This window comes from Chrysemys picta, chromosome 2 (genome assembly GCF_011386835.1).
Source record: "Chrysemys picta bellii isolate R12L10 chromosome 2, ASM1138683v2, whole genome shotgun sequence".
NCBI lineage: Eukaryota > Metazoa > Chordata > Testudines > Emydidae > Chrysemys > Chrysemys picta.
The window spans coordinates 183,416,605-183,436,470 of record NC_088792.1 but is presented as its reverse complement, the minus strand read 5'-3'; the positions used below and the strand labels follow the sequence as shown (position 1 = coordinate 183,436,470).

Sequence of the window (19,866 nt, the reverse complement as noted above, 5' to 3'; positions counted from 1 at the left end):
TGAGAGGGTCTTTCAGTTTCCAGGCACATTCAGAGCCCAATTCTTGGGTCCAGCAAAGCAGCATTTGCACAGGACTTTCTTTCAGGTAGACCACCAAATTGCCATGAGATACGAAAAAACTTTCAGTGACAAAGTTGGGGTTTCATGCAGGGCCGACGAGGGGAGAGGAAGCTGGTACAAATTACCGGGGCCCAGCGGTCCGGAAGGGGGCGCGGGGCCCAGCTTCCCCCTACTCTGGTCACCATACTGGGGCCTGGCGGTCTGGAAGGGGGACTGGGGCCCGGCTCCCCCCCGTCTCATTGGCCCTGTTTAGCTGGTCTGTCCTTGCTGGGGGGCCCAAAAATTTTTTTTCACCGGGGCCCGAACCTGCTCTCGGCAGCTCTGGTTTCATGTCTTGTTACCAGTCAATCCCCTGAGCCAGCCACTCCATCTGAATGAACCTGTTTTCCCCAAGTAAAAAAAAACACATATAACCCTGTTTTTCGCCAGTTTCTTGATAACTTCATATGACCACATTCAATGCTTGTTTTCTTCATGGTTCCCTGTATGTTCATCTGTGTTACTTCAGCATTTCATTCTGGAATTACAAATCAGGCTACTTTCAGTGAGTATTTGTGTCTCGTGCAAACTCACTGAAGTCAATAGGATTTTACATTATAAAAGTCAGCAAAGAATTTGGTGTATCTTATCTCTGTTTTAACCTTGCTGCATTTTTATCATAATTAACTTAGAGGGAATCAAATGAAAGTTACTACTTACGTTGCAGTCTCAGAGTTATCTCACTGACTTCGTTGTTCCTAAACCCTTTGGTAGGGGTTTCAATGGGAAAACCCTATTATACATCTTTCCATAGGTCTCCTATGGGCTGCTAGCAAGTTCTCCTGCACAGTGCCAGTTTTTTCATACCCTGGCTCTCAGCCCTTGGCTCAGTTTTGGATTTTGGGCAAAGGCCATTTATTTTTTTTCCACACTATTAGGTAGCTTGTTTGTTTATTTAACATAGGATTTTGTGAAACCTTCACTCTTCCACATGGCTTTCTCCCTTAAATGTCTACATAGAATCAGTGGACCGTATACAGTTATCTCTATTCAAAAGTCAATATTTACCAAGTTACTAAACAGCGGTATGTGAGACAGCACAGTTATTTCCTGTTTTGGTTACAAAGGGAGATTGTACCTCAGGTTGTGTCGTAACTGTTGGCAATTGTTAATAGTGAAACCTCTTGCCACTAATAACTGGGGAATTAGGTGCTACTCTATTGCCTCATAAAATTAACCCAACTTCTTAGTGAGGAGCCATAACAAGTGTCACACTTTCCAACAGTGCACCAAAAAAATGTAGCACCCTACGAACAGCTTAGTTAATCTTTTACAATGTGTAGCTGTTGCCCAAATGGATCCTGATGTGTGTACAATTGTATATTGGTAGGCTATGAGTCCAACCAAACACAATGAACGGTCTACCAACAGTGTCGTAATCAAATGTATTACAATCAAAATAATGAAGCTTGCAAGAAGGTCTAAGAAATTTGATGCCAAAAATACTTGGGGAATATCACATCCAATGGTAGGACTCCAATGGTTCCACTAAAACAAGGGTTCTCAAACTTCATTGCACCCCTTCTGACAATAAAAATTACTTCACGACCCCGGGGGCGGGGGGGGGGGGGGAGAGAGCAAAGGGGGGGCGGACTGAAGCCTGAGCCCTCCCAAGCCTCACTGCCCCAGGAGGTGGGGGAAAGCCCGAGCCCCACCGCTCTGGGCAAGGGGGGCCAAAGCTGAAGCTCAAAAGTCAGGGGGCCTACAACCTGAGCCCTGCTGCCCAGGGCTGAAGCCTCGGGCTTTGGCTTCGGCCCTGAGTGGATGGGCTTGGGCTTCAGCTCCGGGCCCCAGCAAGTCTAAGTCAGCTCTGGTGACCCCATTCAAAGGGGATCGCATCCCACTTTGGGATCCCAACCCACAGTTTGAGAACAGCTGTACTAAGAAATACATTCCCCTTTGCCCTCCCATAGGATGTGATATTTCCCAAGTATTTTTGGCAAGTTCATTTCCTCAAATTCCTGGACTCATAAGAGGCACTGACGGATATTAAGATGTTCTAAAATCAGTGGCCATTGTTGGTGTTTAGCACCTTCCAGAATCTGGCCTTCATCTTTTGAAATTTAATCAAATAGCCAACTCTTTCCCCAGGAACTTCCCATAATATTTACTTCAGCATATTCAGGGAGAAGGTAATTAAATCATTTGTGCAACTTCAGATTCTGTACAGCTTTTCTAATAAAATTTCCTCCTCTCCCAGATTACAACCTTCCTTCCACCTGCCCAATATTTACAGCTCCAACACTTTATAGACAGAATCCATTGTTGACAGCTGAAAAAAACAAACAGTCACTATTTATGGTATGATTAGGCAGGTCAAGATTAATTTCAGCATTGTAGATGGATCTGTTACCCAATCATTTTAATGATACACTACTCGAGGCAGCAGTGGGGTCTAGGGTAGAATGAAAATCTTGATTGGAGCTTGTCTGCTGATGATTGGAGCTCTCTATGAAAGAACACTAATGTAGCCTTTATTTGCATGTATCGCTAAAGGAAGGGAACTTCAAATCCTTCTGTTGCTACTGTACTTGTAGATATATATGACAGATTAAAAAAAAGGGACATATGCCAGAGGTGTGTGGTATTATGGGAGTGTCACTTTCCCTCAGCAATGAACCAAACTGTTGCAGGGTAGATACACCCTCTTAAGGGGTGTTGGATTGCATGTGGCAAATAAGGGATTTCAGCGCAAGTGGCAGAGTAGGTACTGCTATCCTCACCTATAAAGCAGGGTGGTGCTCTCAGGGCAGTGTGGCCCAGCAGCCAGAGTCCTGGGGGTTGCCCTTGCTCTCAGGGCAGCATGGCCCAGTGACTAGAGTCCTTGGGCAGTGCCCACACCCAGCAGTATGTGTGGGGCAGGGTAGAGGGACCTGGACCCATGCTACCCCACCGGGTCCCGACCCCAGGCCCCATGAAACTGGTAGCCCACAGCTGCAGCTCAGTTTCCTATTTTAACAGTCACGTTCCCTGGGTCGCTGGTTCCTGTTCTGTCAGTTCTCCTGGGGGTGTCAGTTTTCCAGCTCATTCTCATCCTCTGGGGTCAGCAGGAGTTCTGAAGTCAATTTCACTGGCTCAGCCTCCGCGGTCTGTAGCTCCAGCCACTCCCTGGCAGGAGCCTGCAGAGTGCATCCACTCTCCTCCTCAACCAGCCCAAACTGAGCTGGGACACCCCCTTTTATATTCTGTCTCCAGGTTGACCATGCCCAGCAGGAGCGAAGGGGTGTGGCCTCTTCGGCCCGCACTGTGTGGTTAACTCCACAGTTAGCTGTGGTTAACCCCAGCTGGATCAGTGCAGGGTAGATTCATCCTGTCACACCAAATAAGAGATATGTTGTTGTTAAGACAACACAATGTGATTCTTGGTGTCTTGTGGGGCATTGCCTGATCAAGAGGGTCATGGAAAACTAAAGGATCTCACTAGCCAGTTGAGTCAATGCAGCTGGATCAAATGTCAATGCATACTTGGCATGGCACAATCACAGTGTTACTACACATCTGCATGCTAAAGTTTCTTGCAAAAAAGGAAAAAAAGCAACAACCAAAAAAAAAAAGGGGGGGGGGGGCAAAAAAGTTTCTTGCAAAAAACAGCTGTGTCAGAGCTAGATGGCTGCCTCTGAATGTAGTTGCTCCCTCAGGATTTCAGTATGTCTCTATGCCTGCAAATGCGTCAGGCCCAGAGTTTGGCCCTAAAAACTCTTAGATCCCAATTGACTGAAGAGAGAAAAAGGAAACTAATAAATTACAATATTTTTTAAATTGACCACATTTCTATTCTCCTCACAGTCAATCATTGACAGGTACATGGCTGAAAGTGGAATGGAATATACCTTTAAAATCGCTAGTGATTTCTCTCCTTAGGTGATTGTAACTATTGTGACTGCTGTAGATCTTTGTCCTCATTCCTCACTACTTACCCAAAGTCTTGGTTTATCAGACAACCACACACACACAAGCACACACATATATACATACTATATATGATAATACATACTATGACAAGGCAGTGAAGTCTGGAGGAGTGAGCATGGGGCTAAGGATCAGGTGGTCCTGAGGTCTAATCTGGGCTCTGCCACTGCGTCAACTCTGGGACTTTGGGTCAAATCACTTCATCTATCTCAATTTCCCCAACTGTAAAATGGGGATAATAATAGTCACACAGTGGTGTCCCGAGAATTAGAGTCCACATGCTGTTTTGAGCATATGAAGTGCTAAGTGTTATTCCATCACTTTATAAAAAATAAAATGTTCAGTAGATTCCCCAGTTGTTGTTTTTTTTAAACCACCTTAGGTTACAACATCATCCTCTAGTGAGAACTGTTATTTCATTCACTTGAAGCCTTTGACAAGAAGGAAAGATATATTGTACTAGGAGGATTAGTGAAGCTTTCTATGCAGAGGCCTTTCCTTTTAAAAAAGAGAAGAAGTTATCCAAACTGGCCCATCTGCACTTGTCAGTGATTTAGCTTTAAGACCACAGCTCCGAATCACCAAACATTTACCTGCCTTGCAGTAGTTCATCTTCTCCTGACAGACACTCTAATTGTGCTCGCAGAGAGCTGGTCCACATCCCAGAAGGAGCTAGTTAAACAGCGGCTCTGCTGGAAGATGACAGCCAATGGGCTCCCCCTAGGGGTAGCTGAGTCTCAGTGGAGTGAAGGAAGGAGCTGTGGCATGTTGCCAGGAAACAAACCCCACGGTTTGTTCTGACAGAAAAACACAAGGAGCAGAGAATTTTGCTTTGTTTTGTAGCTTCTTGCCAGCACTACCTCAGTGTACTACAAGTCATTGACACTGTTCTTGCTGGACTGCTGTGAACCACACAGCCAGGGAGTTAATTCTCACCCTACTGAACAAACTTTCAGATGCTGTTTTTCATTATTGTTTTCCTTCTCTTATTTCCCTATGTGCCACCTTCTAGTTATTTTTAAAAGTACAGTGACGTTTAAGGGTTGTATTTGTGAAAAGATCTGGAGTAAAAGTAATTAAATGGCCTAACATTTCACCATTCAAACGTGGCTTAGGGCGTGAGAGAAATTAGTTTGGTGACCTGTGGACACAGTTTAGCCCCACTGGGCACAAAATGCAGTTTCTGCTCATATGAGAGAAACATGATTATGACAGGGATGTTGTAGGCCAGGACTGAGGTGCCTTGGCAGAGCTCTTTGGGGAGTGGGACCTGCACTGCAGGATATTCAGTCCCACTTGTGAGGGCAATAAAACTTAAATGAAATATATATAGTAAAAGCTGAAAAGGCAAATCGGTAATAATTGCATGGCCAGCACTCTTCAGCAAGTCACAGGTGTGTATGTGACAACATAAAATATAGCATGGAGCACAGTCACCGGCAGAGACACACCTAGCAGCTGGAACACGGCTTTCCCCTAAGAGTCCAGTTCTGTAATCCTCTCGCAAGCAAATTTTGACTTGAGGGAGAGGAAGCTACTCTGATGTTTTGAACGTTAATGTAGCCCCAGTGAGATGGACTTGTGGGCAGAGTGCAGGTGAGGAGATAAAAAGTGTATGATAAGATGCAGGCTTTGGCTCAGTCTTATCTCTTTCAGTAGGTTGTTACATAGGCAGGGTCCCCTGACTGAGAAAATGTTATCTTTAGCTCTCACAAGCCTCTACCTGGGCACTATTAGTTGCATTGTCCCACAAAAGTACAACTGCCTCGGTGGATTGTGAATGCAGAGGTGGTTTCATATGTAGTCAGGCCTCAACCCATTTATGGCTTTGCAGATTAAGAACAGGGTCTTGAATTAGCTACTGGAGGTTGAGGAGTATCCTACATGGTATTTTCTCTGCTGTCTTTCCTGCTAAGGAGGTGGGATGCTGCATTCTGCACAGATTGGTGTTTCTGTATTGCCTCAACCTTCAACCCCAGTACACTGAGTTGCAGTAGTCTAACCTGGCGGTGACAAATTCACAAATTGCATTGCCCCGATCCTCACCTGAGAGGAAGGCCATCACTTCTGGCAAACTAGAGGGTAAAGGAATTCATCTCGCAGCATGGTTGCTGCTTGGGTATCCAGGACGAGTGCAAGAGGTGGATCCCACTGCTACAGACTACGTTAACAAAAAGAGGGTAGGTGCCTTGAAAAGAAGAGATGGTTAGTGTCTTGCCAATTCTTTAAATGTTCTCCTCTTCTTGCCAGCACCATTTCTATCTTGCCTGGATTCAGTTTGAACCAGCTGCTCTTCATACAAGTGCTAGCAGGCTCTTGCAGGCACTGCAGCATATTTGTGAGGATGGTGGTCATGAATATTAAGAATACAAGAGGGCCGGATCCACAGCTGATGTAATCAATTTACATGGATCTGGTCTAAATTTTGGTGTCAACAGTGTAGAGCTGGCCAGTCACCAAGCTCCTGACATATCACACCCTTATTAAGTGGTCTCAGATATTGAAGAGGAGAGAGGTAGCACTGATCTTTATACTGGAGAGATAGTAAGGATCTATGCAGGACCCCACATGTCCTGTTCTCTTGTGAAATAACCTGTCAAGCTATTGCCGCAATTTTAAAAGTTCAAGGAGTATCTCAAGACCTTTGTAAAATCAGGGCTCTGCAAATGAATCACAATATAAAATTCATATTAGTTAAGTATTTATTATTAATAGGTGCCGTGTGGAATTTTGTTTATTTTTGGTTTATTATAAGGGGGGATGGCAAAAGTGCAACACCAACATGGTACTCTCACAGTAGAAATTGTCACTTGTGTGTCCTTATTCTGTTGCACCAGCCAAGTGTTTGAGACACCTGGTTCATTTAGCTTCTGTTCTTGCCATGGACTAATGGGGGCAGAAACAGGAAGACCTTTCCCCCCACCCCCCGCACAATGCAGAAAATAACTGTTTTGTGCCAAAAGGGAATGTATGATTAGAACTGCAATGGGCAGGCAAGCAGTGAGTCAGTGACCTGAGGCAGAACAATGTGTCAGTAAGAGAGAGCAGAAGCTGAGGGACATTGGTGGCCCACAGCCTCAATTTGTAATGACTGTGTGGCCTACCTGCCAAAAAGTTTGTCTCCACCTCCTTGCTCTAAGGATTTCTCATCATGTTCTTAACTACTTGGACATCATAAGAAAAAAGAGTCTGCCTGTTTCCAGCATATAACCCAAGGCATCTGCTCAAATGAAACAGAACGGCAGACCCTGAATCTAATTCAGAGCTTTCCAAACACCTGTGAGTCAGTCGATGGGAAATTCTCCCTGTCTTCATGAGCACAGATGAGTTTTGAACCTTCTGGGCATTTTAGCAGTTTACCATCTGTACATATAACCTTTTTTTTGAGTACATAGATGTCTTGTAGGAGGATGTAAAATCCAGGAACCAAGATAAGAAAACATGTTTACACCTGCTACATCTGTTCAAGAATTTCCAGCCTATAGTACACTTTTGACTTTCAATCATTTTTTCCCTTTGGTCAAATGCCATCATCTTAAAAGCATTTTTATTTTTTCCAAGTCTCACAGACTTTCCATCAAAACTTGTACAGAACATATTGTAACCGAGCAAAATTGTGGAGCAGCCTATTGATAGAGGATAGTGCTAGCTGCTACATCTTTTGATAGTTTGTATACTGAGAAATCATAGTAAAGAAAAATGATGTTAAATACCTACATGAAAATTGGTGATTAGATTTTTTTTTAAATAAAAATGGGAGGTCTATGCACCATGTATAGTGGAGAAATATATCTGAAAGCCAATTAGGAAAAACCCCATTTAACACAAGGTAGGTTATCAATTAAAAAAATATCAGCACAATGAAGAACATATCCACAATAATCCCAACTAATGATAGTATTTACTAACTCTTTTTATAAAAGGACAGACACAATGAAATGTGCCTTCAGAAAGCGGATCAATCTCAATGAAAGAACTAAAAATATGCAACAGCTACCAGAAAGGCAAACCGGTAGACTACAGCTGATCAAAATTATTTCCTTTATAATTGTGAAAAAAATCAACATTTCAAAGTCGTTTCCGCTTTGGAAGATTCAAAACAGAACCATATCTTTTATTTTTGTCAAAAAATTTCAAGGGATTTTTTTTATCAGAAATGTTAGAGGAAACATTATCAAATATTTTTGTTTAGTGAAAACTAGATTTTGGATGAACACCAAATTTCAATAGCCACTTCAATAATGATTTCTATAACATTTCTGATAAACATTTAGATAAAACTATGAATAAAGAAATTTCAGTAGAAACAAAACATTTTTGAATATTTTCCATTTTTGAGAAAAAGCCAGTTTTCAATGAAAAAACTTGGAAACACTGGAAAAAATTTTGACTGGCTCTAGTGTAGACATGAGCTGCCCTACTAATGTGATGTAAAGGGTCAGAGTGGAGGCAGGGGCAGGGGGGGAAACCTCCACGACCTACAATCACACAATATGTCCCCAATAAAATGAAGCAAACTGCTTTGACAAGTCAACAAGTAACTAAGTGAACGTAATTAAAGTCTCATGTATATATTTATGGCACTCAATTATTACAATGCTACCTGTTTTCTTGTTGTGAGTGTTTGCTTAACAGGTGTTCTGTAATCTAATAAAAATAATAATAATATCAAGTTAATTCAACCAGGTACTAATTCCTGAAGTCAAATCCTGAAGTCCTTGTTCTGTTTTTTTCCTGACTCAGGCAAACTCCCACTGCAATCAATGGAAATAAGAATGTTATCCAATGAAATTTCGCCCTATAAACAATAATAATACATAATTCAGTCCAGTAAATTGAATACAATATGATCGCTCTCATTTATCCCAAATCAAAACTCACACCAACATGTTCCACTCTTGACAATACGGCATAGTCCTCTACTGGAAGTTAGAACAAACAAACTGCACTGTGTAGGAAGCTCAAGCAGGGATGGGTTTTAACATCAACAACATAGTGATAATAGGAAAATATGAAAAATTTGGGCTACTAGTTCTAAGCCCACAAGAGCCTTCACATTTTGCAAAGAAAGGAGCCCCAGCAAGCACCAGGTGCTAAGGGCTGTATTCAGAAAGAGTCTCACATCATAGTCTCAAACTGAAGAGAAATCATAGTGAAGAAATGAGGGGTTTCAAATGTGAAAGTGTTTTAAAAATCATTTCTGCAACAATATTTTTTCTCTAGAGTGTGGACCAGGGACAGGAGGGAATACTGCAGGGTTTCTCTAGGAACAGTGAACTGCTGTATATTAGCATCTCTGCCAATGCACAAAGTGTACATCCATAACTGCTGTACTCTACTTAGCTGAAAGTAAGTTACCATATTGTTGGTCCGGCAAGACATTCCCTACCCTTGACATATCCTCTCCCTCACATGAGTGGTAATGACTAGGATCAGGTCCCCCTGACTCCTGCTGAACTGCTTTGCCTTGCTCTCGAGTAGTATCTTTTAATAATACTGCGTTGTTGGGTTTTGTTTAGTCTTTACTCTACAAATTAGTTAGTGACTTTAAAGCTCTTGCTAGACAGCAAATAAAACCATGTCAATTCAGTTGTTCCAAAACCAGATTGTAAACGTGGTTCCAGTGTACGGTGCAAATTGGACCTTTGATGTTTCATAACCAGGCTGAAGCCTTGAGGTGCGCACAAAGTCATTTGTGTCCACATTTCAGGTAACTGCCGTGCAAATGTAAACCTCATGCCTAGTGCCTTATCTCTGCACAAAACCACCAGTTTGCACACCGAGACACAAAGACATGCAAGAATCTGTGCACACACTTTTGCACCCAGTAATAGCAAAATTCTGACGTCCTCGGGAATTTTTCAAATGGACAGAGTGGGGACTTTAGAATTTGAACCTAAGTAGTACAGTAAATAAATAGTTTTAAAATCCTTGTAAAAACTGTTTAATATTAATTCCAAAGACTAATGACGACATTCACAGAACTGATGGTTTTAGCACAATATCACAGCAGATGCATTCAGTACTTTTCCTCAATAGCTTCTTTGTGCCACCTCCTGAGTCTTATATTGTTTACATTTCATCTTGATCTGCCACTTTCTCCAAGGCCAGCAGAGCAAAGTCATTCTCCTGACTCATATAGCTCCAGATGGATTCAGACTCCAACACACTATCTTCCCCAGAATTTGGCATATGTCGGTTTATATACCCTAATCAATCAGGCTGATTTCAGTTAATCCTAATCGTCCTGTTAGGGTTCCGAGTTAGCAACAGCAGAAGCTAGAAATCCCCAAGCAGCCTAATTGACACAGTCTAATTACATTCCTTCTTGAGATTTCCATTAGACTGCTCCCTGAATCCATTACAGCGGTTGACTGTATGTTTCGGTGATTTTTCTTACTAGGCTATAGTCAATATGATATTTGAATTCTATATGATCTAGAGGGTATCCGATCTTGCCACATGCATTTGTTTGCTGTCAATCACCTTGTTCTAGCACTTATCTAATGTGTCATCTATCCATGGATGAGGACACCCGTTTTGACTCTCAGCAAACATGGTCATTTCAGTCTAAACGCTGGCAGTGGTTCTTTCCTCAGAGCACCGCAACAACTGCTTGATTCAAAAACTGCCAGCTCCTATCAACCTCTTGTGCAAAGGCTATATCTCATAAGCTAGGGAGCTGACATTCTTTTCAAAAACAGCTTGGAAAGGTATGCTCTTTTGTCAGCATCTACACTCCCTACAACCCTTTTGCTATAGTAAACTATAAACAGCTCCATTGAGATTCCATCAGTCACAGTTGGGCTTCTTTGGCTAATTTGATCGCCCTTTCCATCAAATTCATGTTTCATCTTACCAGGCTACAGAGAAGCAAAAATAGAGCTACTGATGCTTTATCTCTGCATTGTTTTACCAGAGAAAGGCAGCATTTTCTAACAGTGTAGCATACAGTCATATAGTTTCATGCAACTCAGGCTAACTTTTACTGTTTGACTCTTACACTAACTATTGTACCCTGGAGCAGGGATTTCCCTACAACCCCCTGAATTTCCCCAACACCCCTCCCCCGCAGTTTTGTGAACTAGTTACATACAGTGTTGCCAATTTAGTGATTGGAAATTTGAATTGAAATTGAAACATTAATACACACTTTAAAAGCATATAAAGTGTATGATAAAATATGTGTATCTGAAAAAGTATAATAGATTTGAAAAGAATAAAAACAGACTAGCTTCCTTATACAGCTGTTGTTTTTTATGACTATGTCAGTGCATTCATTTCGGTGATGTTGACCAACCTAATAATTACAAATGATGATTTGTAAGCAAAGTCTAAATGAGCTCTCCCTGACAGCAAGTGATGAGCTGGGGGGAAAGGCTTCAGGACCAGATTGTATTTACATTCACACCTAATCTACCTACATATCCAGCAAACAGAGCTGCATTGCCCAAGTGATAGCTTTTGACTGGGGTTGGGTTACAAACCACTTGAATGCCGGGGAAGAGGGGAGGGAGATAATGAAATGTTGTTATTCTTATTGTATGAGTAAAGGGCAGTAGAACTGTACTTAGCCTGTGCTGATTGAGGGCATCGCGAGAGGGTGGGGACATGTGTTTTGCTTGGTGGTCTGCCTGAGTCACAAGTACTATTTGACCTGCCCCTCTCCACTGTTTAAAGACAGAGCTGATTAGGCTCCATAGATAGTCCTTTGTTTTGTTAAGTGACCACTACAGCTGAAATCACTGATAATCAGGTCTAAGTGCTTAGACCTGCTGTGGGACAGTGTTTCTGTGGAAGAGACGGCCCAGTCTGCACTAGCAGCGAGGTTCCCCCACTGAGAGCTGTGCTGAAATCACTGAGAGCTGGTGGAACCTGAAGAGGCCAACTCACAGAGGTCACAGTGGCAGGTGACAGCAGAAAGTGATGGCTCAGGGCCATTGACAACAGAGCGATGGAGTGAATGGTGGTACAACAAACAACAGTGGCCAGAGCGAACAGTGAGCAGCTGAAGGAATGAGCAAGGTGCCTTCTTGCCCCCCCCCCCGGGAGGTGAACTCATGTGAAAGCACCTCTGGACTCTGAGTCTCCACTGACCAAAGACAACACCAGTGAGTGTTAATGAGGCTATTAAGAATACTGGAGACACAACACAGTTCATGCGAACAAACATGGCTGTGGCATCATACTTTCTATTTAAGCAAGAGATACCACACACTACAAACTGGAGGCCAATATTAAATGCATTGTCACTTGTTCATCCTGAAGCTGAACACTGCTTCCGAACAAGACCAGCAAATGCTCACTATCTTTCTGCAAGAAACTCAACTGACTGGCTAGAAGCATGTGAAACAGTGAAAGTCTCAACAGTTAAAAAAGTGAAGAACTCTCTCTCACCACATTCAAAAAATTTGCATACACGGCTGATGAATGCACCGATGCAAATGGGCATCAAGTATTAAGTCATTGTGTACATTATCTTGATGTCAGTGGTAGGCCAATAGATGCATTTCTAGATGTTCCAGTTATAGAAGACACATCGGCTCCATCTGTGACAACCCACATCTTAAAAGAGTTAAATACTTGTCAATTTGACCCCAAACAGATGGATGCTTGTGCATTTGATGGAACTGCAAACTTCTCTGGAAGACATGGTGGAGTACAAGCTTTGCTCAGAGAAAAGTGTAACCCTAATCTCTCCTATACACACTGTAGAGGCCGTCTACTTCAACTAGCACTAGTACAAGCTGCAGACTCTTCAAAAGACATTAAAAAAGCTGTAAATTTAATGTCTTCATTATATTCTTTTTTCAGCAAGAGTCCAAAAAGACTGAATATCTTGGAAAATATAGAAGATACACTGGGACTAAAGTTCAAATTAGTCCAACCTGGGAAAACCCTCTGGCTTTCTCATGAGCAATCCTTGGCTGTTGTCTTAAAATTACTCCAGCCATTATTATTTGGAAAGTATCTACCAAGATGGTATGTATCTAAGCAATGAGGTTGGTGGATTACTTTTGCTACTACGTTCAGAGAAGACTATTGCCATTCTCTCTCTTGTAAGTCTACTATTGAAGCCACTTGGGTCATTAAACAATGCCATCCAGGCATCTGCTACAACAGTAGTAGATCTTTGTCCAGCAATAGACGCTACATTTGAATCAATCAGAGAGCTATCCATTGAAAAAGTACTGGAAGAAGCAAAGACTTCAGTCCAGAAGTTGACTAATGAAGGCATTTATATTGAATCCTTAAGTGAAGAGGATAAGAAAGAAGTGTTTGTTGAGACAACTGAAAAAGTACACAGATTTGATTCTTAAAAATCTACAACAGAGACTTCTAGATTCTACTCAACCTCTATGTAGCTTTTACAGATCCCTGTCCTATAAAACATCAACAGTTGAGTGGAATGAGTTGAGCCCAGCAATGGGGCTGCCATGTGCTCAGGACAGAAGAGAAAATTTGAACACAGAGTGGAATATCATATGACGAATGAATGAAGAATAGACTTCAACTTCTTTTTTATCATCACTAGTGGCTTGACCCGATCTTCATGCTATGTTTCCTGGGATGAAAGAAGTAGGAATTCATCTCTTGCTACTCCCAATCACAACAACTACAGTTGAGGATTCTTTTTCATCATTGAATAGAATTTTGTGTTCTGAAAGAAGTCGCCTTCTGCCTGATCATGTGAATGAACTAATGAGCATATCAATTGAAGGAATGGAAGTACCGGACACACGAGAAACTACCAAAGATGAACGCATTGCATTCAAGAAGTTCATTAACAGAGTTGTGCAAAATTATAACAAGAAACCAAGAAGGATGTACATTTAGTGCTTCATAGAAGGCTTGAGTAGCCAACTTTAATTTGTGTGATGATTTTAAAACATGAGTTAAATCTAATAAAATGGCCATGAAACATTTTTCAGTTTTTACTTTGGTGCCATACAGCCTACCTTCACCCTCACGGTCTCACCCCTCATCGGCCCTGACCCCCTTCTCCTCCCCATAAATTCGAACATCCCCCTAATTTCAATTCCTGGGAAAAACACTGCCCTGGAGGTAAATTAAATGTCACAGAAAAAAGATGGCCTCATTCTCTTTTCTAGCCAATTTTGCTCAACTCCAAGGAGTCTTCAGGAATGCACAATGTGCACTATTTATAAGGTTGGGTTTTTTAATACCAAATTCTAAATACTATTACTTTAATTCAGAAATGTCTGGAGGATTGTCTGGTTGTCTAACCAACATAGAGTTGAACACCTGTTTTATGAATGAATTGTGAATTGAGTTCATAAAGTCAAAACATTCATATAATTAACCATTTGAAAATTACAGTAGATGTAGCGCATACGTTGCAGGCTGGTGCACTGCGTTGCTTTCTTCTAGACCTTCAAACCACTACCAAGTGATTTCCAATGCATTGAAGGCATAGGAATGTGAAGGGATGTCAAGTTGTTCTTTACTGACATCACTTTTGTTATGTGATTTCCCTTCCCTTTCCCCTACATCCCATCAGGGATAATGGTTCATAAAACCGGTCATTTGTAAGACTGGTGTTTATAAAATCAAGGTTCTACTGTACACAAGTTCAATTATCCAAACTTCCGTTATCAGAATCTCCCTGTCATTCATAAAAGGATAATGTCATCCCAAATGTATTAATTTTAGTCAACATTCCCTCAGCTATCCAAAACTCTGATCATAATGGCAGTAGAATACTTGATATTGTACTGTACTTCAGTGGGGTAGACCTCAAAGAAGACAAAGACTATTACCTTGCAATCAGACAGGGCCAGAATGTAAATATACACCACCTCCAACCATAGCACACCCATAGTATTCATCAGTAGTAGGTAAGAACACTTATGTATTTCAACTGAACTTGCTCCTTCAAGTGCTCCGTGAGTGGAGCTCTCACTCAAATCAGTGGGAGTTTTGCATGTAAGGGACTGGCTGAATCAGGTCCACAAAAGTCTGGAGTGAGAGTGCAGTAAGTATTCACCCTAGAGTAGTTGAATAGGGTTGGACCAGGTAGACTTGAACTACTACTGTCCAATATAGAAGACTGTGGCATGAGAAAACATTATAATGAAATAAAATTAATGATTGAAAATATGAGGATCAGAAAGGAAATTTGTGCAGTTGAGAAATGTTTGGAAGTAATGTTTGTATAATTGGCATCAATTTCTAGTAGCTAAATACTAACTCACTCGGGGGAGGGATAGCTCAGTGGTTTAAGCACTGGCCTGCTAAAACCAGTGTTTGTGAGTTCAATCCTTGAGGGGGCCCTTTAGGGATCTAGGGCAAAAATCTGTCTGGGGATTGGTCCTGCTTTGAGCAGGGGGTTGGACTAGATGACCTCCTGAGGTCCCTTCCATCCCTGACATGCTATGCTATGATAGTGGCAAATTCTGCCTACCTTCATGTGTTCAGAGAGCCCTGACAGCAGTGGAATTGATAGACTTGATCTTTGCATGCCTGTAAAGCTGATGGGCCTACCTAATTTGGCATCAAGACATTTTAAAGGAAAATCTAAAAATAAATAAAGAGAAGTCTCTTCCCCTCATCCTTGAGAATATAAAATGTTGTAAACTGATGCCTCCGAGTACTATGACTGAAAACTTGTCACTGATTTTTCATAGGCCTCCTCATCGTCATCCAGAGGGGCTTTAGGGTCCAGAAAAAAATCAAATAATTGATCCTTGGAATACTTGGAAAGGCCCCAGATTGTGTTGTCCAAGCTATGCCCTGTTGGCACTACGACAAGTCTCCAGCTGTTTCTGTGCCTTCAATTCAGACTTGGACTGGAACTGAATCGATGTATGGGGGACAGCTGGCTCTTTGGTCAACTCCATGGCAGTAAAGGGAAAGGGACAATGTTCTCAAATGACAGACCTGGGAGAGGTCTCTGAAGTGTACACATGCTTGTCCAGTCTGCTGTCAATTTCACCAGTTCATCATGCTGGCTGGCAGCTCCTTTGGGTTTACACAAAGCAGATCAGGATGCTGTTTTCTGTCATAACAGAACATATAAAAAATATGTTCCTGGTTTTGTAGACCCATTGTGAGCCTCTTTACTTATAAAAACTGTGACAACTGTGTTATTCATTCATAGTAAGGCAGAGTATAATGGGCAAGTGTCAATTAATTTAGTTTCAGGGGAAGCTGGGATGGGGTCAGGTATTTTGGGAGGGTCAGGTGGGGAGAGGTCTTGGTGGCAAAAATTTTCATAGGTCTGACAACAAATGCTATGGGTGGCCCTAGGAATGGGTGTGATTCCACTGTAGGAGTAAGTTTGGAGTACAGCCTTCACAGCGGTTCCCCATGCTTCCGTAGGAAGGAGGATTGGGAAGTGCTATGGGCTAAAAAGGATTGAGGGGATCCATGACTTCATGGAACAATTGGCCAAACCCTCCCAAGGTGCGAATCAACCACAGGAGCTAGTGGCCTTCAGTGGAACTGATCGTGTGGGTACATCTATGTACACAGAATGAAGGGTTTGCATGACTATACATTGTGACCTTTTTTCTTACCATGATATTTCCTTATTGAGTAGTAAGATGGGGAAAGCTCCTGTTTCTGCAATGTGATCTCATGCTGAGCTGATCTTAGTGAGATAAAGCTTTATCTTTTTAACACATACCGCTGTATAACTGTTTCCTGGACTTATGCTTGCTAGTGGAGGCAACCTCCAAGTAAAACAACTGCCATGCAGGGGAGGCTACAGATGGCACGATAGTAGTACGCATACTGTACACCTGCACGTTTGGCTCACAAGTGTCTGAGTGCAGATTTGCTAGCTAAGAAGACAGATTTATTTTTCTGAGGAGGCGGGAAGATCAGATCACCTCCAGGTGTTACACTGATAAATACCGAGAATAACTCACCAGTCCTCCGCAATTCTTCCCTGATCAACTTCATCCTTGAGATATGAATTAGAGGCACCGATATGTTATCTGGGAAGTTGTCCAGATTCATTTTCAAGGAAGTTAGACACTCAACACAGGCCTGCCATAAGCAAGGCTTTTTGGTTTGTCACGGTGCCAGAGGCAGCATTGAAAGGCCAAGATTGGAACCATGTAGCCTAATCCCCAAGCTGTGGGGAGTTCAGATAAAACAGGACTCAAAGTTCAGCAGTTCCTAGTTTTGTTTTCAGTTCTGCAAACTGAAATCCAATCAATGAAGCTTTGCAAAACAAAAAGCTAAACCATCCATACAAAATAGGGCTAAGTCCTGTAACCCATTAGTGGTTACAGAGGAAAAATGTGCACTTGAGCCTTGATCTAAGAGTCAGTGAAGTCAGTGGGAGACTTTCCACTTATTTCCATGGCTTTTGAATGAGGCATTACAGAGCTGTGCAGCAACTGCAGAGTGTGGTGAAAAATGCCCTGTGGCCAGTCCCATGAGCACAGCAACCCAAATGTGTTGGGGCAGAGACATGGATGGCTGAATCAATGGTACTCAGCTCTCATCCATGCTCTGGAACCTCACTCCATTGGAATGCCAATGAACTCTGTAACACTAGGTGGGACTTGGTCCTAGGTATGTGCCTCTGCCAGAGACAGAACATCCAGTGATCTAATATCATAAGCAAGCCCTAGCTTCCTGTACTGAGTGGAGAATTACCTAGGGGAAAAGTGCTGCTACAGGCTTTATTTGGAAAGAACTTGATGGTAGCTAATACCAGTGCTGCTTGCTCATTTATCTTTTTTGGGTCTCTTACAATACAAAACTGTGAAACACAGGCAAAGAGCCTCTGGTCATGGAACTATCATTATAAACTTGCCTTAGACACATACAAGAATTATTTGTTTTTGTTATACTTTTAAGTCATTTTAACTTGATTTTAAAAATGAAAAGCGGACATCTAGTATGTTTTTCATCTTAACACCTTTGAGCTGTGGTTAATCCTTCAAGCAATGGAGTAAGGGAGAGTTTGGCCATCCTATATCTGCTAACATTTGAAATCTATAGAGAGGGACATGTGGAGAGAAAGATAGGTGACATGGCATTTTCAAAAGCACTCAGGGTGTGCCTAGCTGTTCCCACTAAAGTCAATGGTTGACTTTAGTGGGAGCAGAGCAAGGCCTTGTCTACATGAGAAAGTTGCAGCAGTTTAACTTAACTGGGTTTTGAACCCAGTTTTTAAACTAAAGCAAATCCCTGTAAGGATACTCCTATTCAGTTTAAAAGTGGCATTTTTGGGTGTAGCTTTGCTGAGTCAACTTGACAGCCATTTTGCTGGGCCCCGATGCTTCCAGAGCAGCCCTGACTAGACTGCACCCTAAGGCAACGTTACCATTCATAATTGCAGACACTGGATCTCAGCAGAAATTCCACCAACTCTGCTTAGCTAAAAAACCCAGAAGGAATCAAGGCAGAAGAAGTGCATCCCATGTCTATTAGTTGCCTGCCATTTTTCAATACATGCTGCAAACTTTGGCTTTAAACTGGGGTTTAACATGCATGAGAACTCGGCACTATGATAGTACTACTACTGTGTTTCTAATTTTTGCTTTTTAAAAATGCTAAAGTTTGCCTTTTTTCCCCGCTTGTTGTTATTTTTGTTTCTCCTTCCAGGTGCTGATCATATGAGTATTAGCTGGATCAAAATCACATAATGCAGAATGTTCAAATTATCCATTGAGCTCGGCCATCCTCACACACTCTGATACACAGAGCATGGTAAATTTTAGCACAAGTGGGAAAGAAATCTCAGCTGAAAACAGCATTTTCCATCCTTTGAGGCTTCATCAAAGGGGAAAAAAAACAACCTTGCAATGTTTCCTTGGTTGTGTTACAGAATTTGGTAGTTGCACAGTGCTCCAGCAGAGACATACCAACCTAACAAATAAAGTGTTTGCAATGTTCAGATGCTAAGCTACCATCATCCTTATGATTTGAAGACTGGTAAACAAAACATTGTTTGGAAAAGGCCAGTCGGGCCTCCAGCTTGGCAAAGGTAATAAAGCATATGCACAACTCTAATCAGAGAGCTCTTTTTTTTTATTTCCCCCATTCCTTCCCCTCCCTTCCTCCCTCCCTTTACTTTGCTCTGGTGGGATGATGCATCCAGTTGGAGCTGATAAACAGGAAGAACCAAGGAGAAGTGCATCTCCATTTCTATTAGCTGTCTGCCGCTTCGATCCTTGCTGCAAACCTTGGCTTTAAGCTGAAGTGCAAAACCTCTGGGGCTTTCACTCCCTGCTGTCAGCATTTGAGGCCTGATTTTTATTTCTGGAACAAGCATGGAGAAAAGAGCTTGTCCCTTTAATACAAAGGCAGAGAGAAGGGCAAAGCTGTTCCCAAGAAGTCAGTAAAAGTGGTAATGCCTATTAATGATTGCAGCAGAGTGCTTTTCAGTAGCCCTATTAAAGAAGCTCTTTGTCCTAATAAATACCAGCGAAAGAGCTTGCTCTCAGAGCACCTTCCCTGCACTTTATTTATAATGAGGCTTCTAATGAGTACATAGTGTTTATGTTTCCTTGAGAGACTCATCACTCCCCTTCTCAGTCTGTTATTTAACTATAGGGTACTGTATGAAGGTTCCCCCCCCACACACTTCGATATACCTTTTTGCAAGGGCATATGTAACCCCCAAAGGACGAATGAATATTTGAGTAGTGGGGGGCGGGGGGAGAGAGTGTTCTTTCTCAACCTTAAGCATGGCATGGCAAAGGACACAGCTCAGCTTTAAAGCAGCTTTCTATGTGTACTTTTCAGAACTGGAACTGATGCGCTCCAATGTGAATCTCGGAGTTTAATTTCATAGGACATCCAGGGCCTGATCCTCAGCTTCACTAAGCCCCCTTTGCACCACTTTGGAAGCGTAAAGTGAACTTGAGGCTACAT

At 42.1% G+C, this 19,866-nt stretch overlaps 1 long non-coding RNA gene across 1 annotated transcript in view; it reads left to right on the top strand.

Annotated features, from left to right (window-relative positions):
- Positions 1 to 19,313, top strand: part of LOC135981023 (uncharacterized) — a 60,368-nt gene extending 41,055 nt beyond the window's left edge. Inside the window, exon 3 of the long non-coding RNA XR_010597969.1 lies at positions 18,595 to 19,313. This is a non-coding gene — a long non-coding RNA (uncharacterized LOC135981023). The remainder of the gene's footprint in view (positions 1 to 18,594) is intronic.
- The last annotated feature ends 553 nt before the right edge of the window (positions 19,314 to 19,866 follow it).